The sequence below is a fragment of the Ctenocephalides felis genome, unplaced genomic scaffold, assembly GCF_003426905.1.
Source record: "Ctenocephalides felis isolate EL2017-DRISC unplaced genomic scaffold, ASM342690v1 CF-g0.4_SCAFFOLD_01886, whole genome shotgun sequence".
Taxonomy (NCBI): domain Eukaryota; kingdom Metazoa; phylum Arthropoda; class Insecta; order Siphonaptera; family Pulicidae; genus Ctenocephalides; species Ctenocephalides felis.
Genome location: NW_020538040.1, coordinates 112,401,039 through 112,408,486, shown reverse-complemented (window position 1 = coordinate 112,408,486; position 7,448 = coordinate 112,401,039).

Below are 7,448 nucleotides of genomic sequence, written 5' to 3'. Positions count from 1 at the left end.
CTCACGATTCTATATTTCTCTAAAGAAAACATATAAAGTATTATACATCATTAGAAAGGTCTCAAAATTCTTAGTTCTTTTTCCATATATCACAACTTCCAATTTTTCACAGTGTTGCCTACAGGCGAGTTGCCGTCGTGAAAATTCGGAAAAATCGAAAAATCTAAAAAAAATTATATGAACACACCTAACCATTTATATACCATTTTATTCTGCATCTTTCGTACGAACAAAGTTTTTTCGTATCTTTTACGGTTTAGATAGTATAGAGCAATTTGTGTAGTTATTAACTTGTCAAAATGCAAACTGCGGCTAGGTTGAAGCAACACTCCTCACGATTCGATATTTCTCTAAAAAAAACATATAAAGTATTATACATCATTAGAAAGGTCTCAAAATTCTTAGTTCTTTTTCCACATATCACAACTTCGAATTTTGCACGGTGTGGCCTACAGGCGAGTTGCCGTCGTGAAAATTCGGAAAAATCGGAAAATCTCGAGAAAATTATATGAACACACTTAACCATTCATATACCATTTTATTCATAATTTTATTCTGCATCTTTCGTACGAACAAAGTTTTTTTCGTATCTTTTACGGTTTAGATAGTATAGAGCAATTTGTGTAGTTGTTAACTTGTCAAAATGCAAAGTGCGGCTAGGTTGAAGCAACACTCCTCACGATTCGATATTTCTCTAAAGAAAACATATAAAGTATTATACATCATTAGAAAGGTCTCAAAATTCTTAGTTCTTTTTCCATATATCACAACTTCGAATTTTGCACGGTGTGGCCTACAGGCGAGTTGCCGTCGTGAAAATTCGGAAAAATCGGAAAATCTAGAGAAAATTATATGAACACACCTAACCATTTATATACCATTTTATTCGTAATTTTATTCTGCATCTTTCGTACGAACAAAGTTTTTTCGTATCTTTTACGTTTAGATAGTATAGAGCAATTGTGTAGTTGTTAACTTGTCAAAATGCAAAGTGCGGCTAGGTTGAAGCAACACTCCTCACGATTCGATATTTCTCTAAAGAAAACATATAAAGTATTATACATCATTAGAAAGGTCTCAAAATTCTTAGTTCTTTTTCCATATATCACAACTTCGAATTTTGCACGGTGTGGCCTACAGGCGAGTTGCCGTCGTGAAAATTCGGAAAAATCGGAAAATCTAGAGAAAATTATATGAACACACCTAACCATTTATATACCATTTTATTCGTAATTTTATTCTGCATCTTTCGTACGAACAAAGTTTTTTCGTATCTTTTACGGTTTAGATAGTATAGAGCAATTTGTGTAGTTGTTAACTTGTCAAAATGCAAAGTGCGGCTAGGTTGAAGCAACACTCCTCACGATTCGATATTTCTCTAAAGAAAACATATAAAGTATTATACATCATTAGAAAGGTCTCAAAATTCTTAGTTCTTTTTCCATATATCACAACTTCGAATTTTGCACGGTGTGGCCTACAGGCGAGTTGCCGTCGTGAAAATTCGGAAAAATCGGAAAATCTAGAGAAAATTATATGAACACACCTAACCATTTATATACCATTTTATTCGTAATTTTATTCTGCATCTTTCGTACGAACAAAGTTTTTTCGTATCTTTTACGGTTTAGATAGTATAGAGCAATTTGTGTAGTTGTTAACTTGTCAAAATGCAAAGTGCGGCTAGGTTGAAGCAACACTCCTCACGATTCGATATTTCTCTAAAGAAAACATATAAAGTATTATACATCATTAGAAAGGTCTCAAAATTCTTAGTTCTTTTTCCATATATCACAACTTCGAATTTTGCACGGTGTGGCCTACAGGCGAGTTGCCGTCGTGAAAATTCGGAAAATCGGAAAATCTAGAGTAAATTATATGAACACACCTAACCATTTATATACCATTTTATTCGTAATTTTATTCTGCATCTTTCGTACGAACAAAGTTTTTTCGTATCTTTTACGGTTTAGATAGTATAGAGCAATTTGTGTAGTTGTTAACTTGTCAAAATGCAAAGTGCGGCTAGGTTGAAGCAACACTCCTCACGATTCGATATTTCTCTAAAAAAACATATAAAGTATTATACATCATTAGAAAGGTCTCAAAATTCTTAGTTCTTTTTCCATATATCACAACTTCGAATTTTGCACGGTGTGGCCTACAGGCGAGTTGCCGTCGTGAAAATTCGGAAAAATCGGAAAATCTAGAGAAAATTATATGAACACACCTAACCATTTATATACCATTTTATTCGTAATTTTATTCTGCATCTTTCGTACGAACAAAGTTTTTTCGTATCTTTTACGGTTTAGATAGTATAGAGCAATTTGTGTAGTTGTTAACTTGTCAAAATGCAAAGTGCGGCTAGGTTGAAGCAACACTCCTCACGATTCGATATTTCTCTAAAGAAAACATATAAAGTATTATACATCATTAGAAAGGTCTCAAAATTCTTAGTTCTTTTCCATATATCACAACTTCGAATTTTGCACGGTGTGGCCTACAGGCGAGTTGCCGTCGTGAAAATTCGGAAAAATCGGAAAATCTAGAGAAAATTATATGAACACACCTAACCATTTATATACCATTTTATTCGTAATTTTATTCTGCATCTTTCGTACGAACAAAGTTTTTTTCGTATCTTTTACCGTTTAGAAAGTATAGAGCAATCTGTGTAGTTGTTAACTTGTCAAAATGCAAAGTGCGGTTAGGTTGAAGCAACACTCCTCACGATTCGATATTTCTCTAAAGAAAACATATAAAGTATTATACATCATTAGAAAGGTCTCAAATTCTTAGTTCTTTTTCCATATATCACAACTTCGAATATTGCACGGTGTGGCCTACAGGCGAGTTGCCGTCGTGAAAATTCGGAAAATCGGAAAATCTAGAGAAAATTATATGAACACACCTAACCATTTATATACCATTTTATTCGTAATTTTATTCTGCATCTTTCGTACGAACAAAGTTTTTTCGTATCTTTTACGGTTTAGATAGTATAGAGCAATTTGTGTAGTTATTAACTTGTCAAAAAGCAAAGTGCGGCTAGGTTGAAGCAACACTCCTCACGATTCGATATTTTTCTAAAGAAAACATATAAAGTATTATACATCATTAGAAAGGTCTCAAAATTCTTAGTTCTTTTTCCATATATCACAACTTCGAATTTTACACGGTGTGGCCTACAGGCGAGTTGCCGTCGTGAAAATTCGGAAAATCGAAAAATCTAGAGAAATTATATGAACACTAACCATTTATATACCATTTTATTCGTAATTTTATTCTGCATCTTTCGTACGAACAAAGTTTTTTCGTATCTTTTACGGTTTAGATAGTATAGAGCAATCTGTGTAGTTGTTAACTTGTCAAAATGCAAAGTGCGGCTAGGTTGAAGCAACACTCCTCACGATTCGATATTCTCTAAAAAAAAATATAGTATTATCATCATTAGAAAGGTCTCAAAATTCTTAGTTCTTTTCCATATATCACAACTTCGAATTTTGCACGGTGTGGCCTACAGGCGAGTTGCCGTCGTGAAATTCGGAAAAATCGGAAAATCTAGAGAAAATTATATGAACACACCTAACCATTTATATACCATTTTATTCGTAATTTTTCTGCATCTTTCGTACGAACAAAGTTTTTTCGTATCTTTTACGGTTTAGATAGTATAGAGCAATCTGTGTAGTTTGTTAACTTGTCAAAATGCAAAGTGCGGTTAGGTTGAAGAACACACTCCTCACGATTCGATATTTCTCTAAAGAAAACATATAAAGTATTATACATCATTAGAAAGGTCTCAAAATTCTTAGTTCTTTTTCCATATATCACACTTCGAATTTTGCTTCGAATTTTGCACGGTGTGGCCTACAGGCGAGTTGCCGTCGTGAAAATTCGGAAAAATCGGAAAATCTAGAGAAAATTATATGAACACACTTAACCATTTTATACCATTTTATTCGTAATTTTATTCTGCATCTTTCGTACGTACAAAGTTTTTTCGTATCTTTTACGGTTTAGATAGTATAGAGCAATTTGTGTAGTTGTTAACTTGTCAAAATGCAAAGTGCGGCTAGGTTGAAGCAACACTCCTCACGATTCGATATTTCTCTAAAGAAAACATATAAAGTATTATACATCATTAGAAAGGTCTCAAAATTCTTAGTTCTTTTTCCATATATCACAACTTCGAATTTTGCACGGTGCGGCCTACAGGCGAGTTGCCGTCGTGAAAATTCGAAAAAATCGGAAAATCTAAAGAAAATGATATGAACACACCTAACCATTTATATACCATTTTATTCGTAATTTTATTCTGCATCTTTCGTACGAACAAAGTTTTTTCGTATCTTTTACGGTTTAGATAGTATAGAGCAATTTGTGTAGTTATTAACTTGTCAAAAAGCAAAGTGCGGCTAGGTTGAAGCAACACTCCTCACGATTCGATATTTTTCTAAAGAAAACATATAAAGTATTATACATCATTAGAAAGGTCTCAAAATTCTTAGTTCTTTTTCCATATATCACAACTTCGAATTTTACACGGTGTGGCCTACAGGCGAGTTGCCGTCGTGAAAATTCGGAAAAATCGGAAAATCTAGAGTAAATTATATGAACACACCTAACCATTTATATACCATTTTATTCGTAATTTTATTCTGCATCTTTCGTACGAACAAATTTTTTCGTATCTTTTACGGTTTAGATAGTATAGAGCAATTTGTGTAGTTGTTAACTTGTCAAAATGCAAAGTGCGGCTAGGTTGAAGCAACACTCCTCACGATTCGATATTTCTCTAAAAAAAAAATATAAAGTATTATACATCATTAGAAAGGTCTCAAAATTCTTAGTTCTTTTTCCATATATCACAACTTCGAATTTTGCACGGTGTGGCCTACAGGCGAGTTGCCGTAGTGAAAATTCGGAAAAATCGGAAAATCTAGAGAAAATTATATGAACACACCTAACCATTTTTATACCATTTTATTCGTAATTTTATTCTGCATCTTTCGTACGAACAAAGTTTTTTCGTATCTTTTACGGTTTAGATAGTATAGAGCAATTTGTGCAGTTGTTAACTTGTCAAAATGCAAAGTGCGGCTAGGTTGAAGCAACACTCCTCACGATTCGATATTTCTCTAAAAAAAAACATATAAAGTATTATACATCATTAGAAAGGTCTCAAAATTCTTAGTTCTTTTTCCACATATCACAACTTCGAATTTGCACGGTGTGGCCTACAGGCGAGTTGCCGTCGTGAAAATTCGAAAAATCGGAAAATCTCGAGAAAATTATATAACAACCCCTAACCATTCATATACCATTTTATTCATAATTTTATTCTGCATCTTTCGTACGAACAAATTTTTTTCGTATCTTTTACGGTTAGATAGTATAGAGCAATTTGTGTAGTTGTTAACTTGTCAAAATGCAAAGTGCGGCTAGGTTGAAGCAACACTCCTCACGATTCGATATTTCTCTAAAGAAAACATATAAAGTATTATACATCATTAGAAAGGTCTCAAAATTCTTAGTTTTTTTTCCATATATCACAACTTCGAATTTTGCACGGTGCGGCCTACAGGCGAGTTGCCGTCGTGAAAATTCGGAAAAATCGGAAAATCTAGAGAAAATTATATGAACACACCTAACCATTTATATACCATTTTATTTGTAATTTTATTCTGCATCTTTCGCACGAACAAAGTTTTTTCGTATCTTTTACGGTTTAGATAGTATAGAGCAATTTGTGTAGTTGTTAACTTGTCAAAATGCAAAGTGCGGCTAGGTTGAAGCAACACTCCTCACGATTCGATATTTCTCTAAAGAAAACATATAAAGTATTATACATCATTAGAAAGGTCTCAAAATTCTTAGTTCTTTTTCCATATATCACAACTTCGAATTTTACACGGTGTGGCCTACAGGCGAGTTGCCGTCGTGAAAATTTGGAAAAATCGGAAAATCTAGAGTAAATTATATGAACACACCTAACCATTTATATACCATTTTATTCGTAATTTTATTCTGCATCTTTCGTACGAACAAAGTTTTTTCGTATCTTTTACGGTTTAGATAGTATAGAGCAATTTGTGTAGTTGTTAACTTGTCAAAATGCAAAGTGCGGCTAGGTTGAAGCAACACTCCTCACGATTCGATATTTCTCTAAAGAAAACATATAAAGTATTATACATCATTAGAAGGTTCAAAATTCTTAGTTTTTTTTCCATATATCACAACTTCGAATTTACACGGTGTGGCCTACAGGCGAGTTGCCGGTCGTGAAAATTTGGAAAAATCGGAAAATCTAGAGTAAATTATATGAACACACCTAACCATTTATATACCATTTTATTCGTAATTTTATTCTGCATCTTTCGTACGAACAAAGTTTTTTCGTATCTTTCACGGTTTAGATAGTATAGAGCAATTTGTGTAGTTGTTAACTTGTCAAAATGCAAACTGCGGCTAGGTTGAAGCAACACTCCTCACGATTCGATATTTCTCTAAAAAAAAACATATAAAGTATTATACATCATTTAAAGGTCTCAAAATTCTTAGTTCTTTTTCCACATATCACAACTTCGAATTTTGCACGGTGTGGCCTACAGGCGAGTTGCCGTCGTAAAAATTCGGAAAAATCGGAAAATCTCGAGAAAATTATATGAACACACTTAACCATTCATATACCATTTTATTCATAATTTTATTCTGCATCTTTCGTACGAACAAAGTTTTTTCGTATCTTTTACGGTTTAGATAGTATAGAGCAATTTGTGTAGTTGTTAACTTGTCAAAATGCAAAGTGCGGCTAGGTTGAAGCAACACTCCTCACGATTCGATATTTCTCTAAAGAAAACATATAAAGTATTATACATCATTAGAAAGGTCTCAAAATTCTTAGTTCTTTTTCCATATATCACAACTTCGAATTTTGCACGGTGCGGCCTACAGGCGAGTTGCCGTCGTGAAAATTCGAAAAAATCGAAAAATCTAGAGAAAATTATATGAACACACCTAACCATTTATATACAATTTTATTCGTAATTTTATTCTGCATCTTTCGCACGAACAAAGTTTTTTCGTATCTTTTACGGTTTAGATAGTATAGAGCAATTTGTGTAGTTGTTAACTTGTCAAAATGCAAAGTGCGGCTAGGTTGAAGCAACACTCCTCACGATTCGATATTTCTCTAAAGAAAACATATAAAGTATTATACATCATTAGAAAGGTCTCAAAATTCTTAGTTCCTTTTCCATATATCACGACTTCGAATATTGCACGGTGTGGCCTACAGGCGAGTTGCCGTCGTGAAAATTCGTAAAAATCGGAAAATCTAAAGAAAATGATATGAACACACCTAACCATTTATATACCATTTTATTCGTAATTTTATTCTGCATCTTTCGTACGAACAAAGTTTTTTCGTATCTTTTACGGTT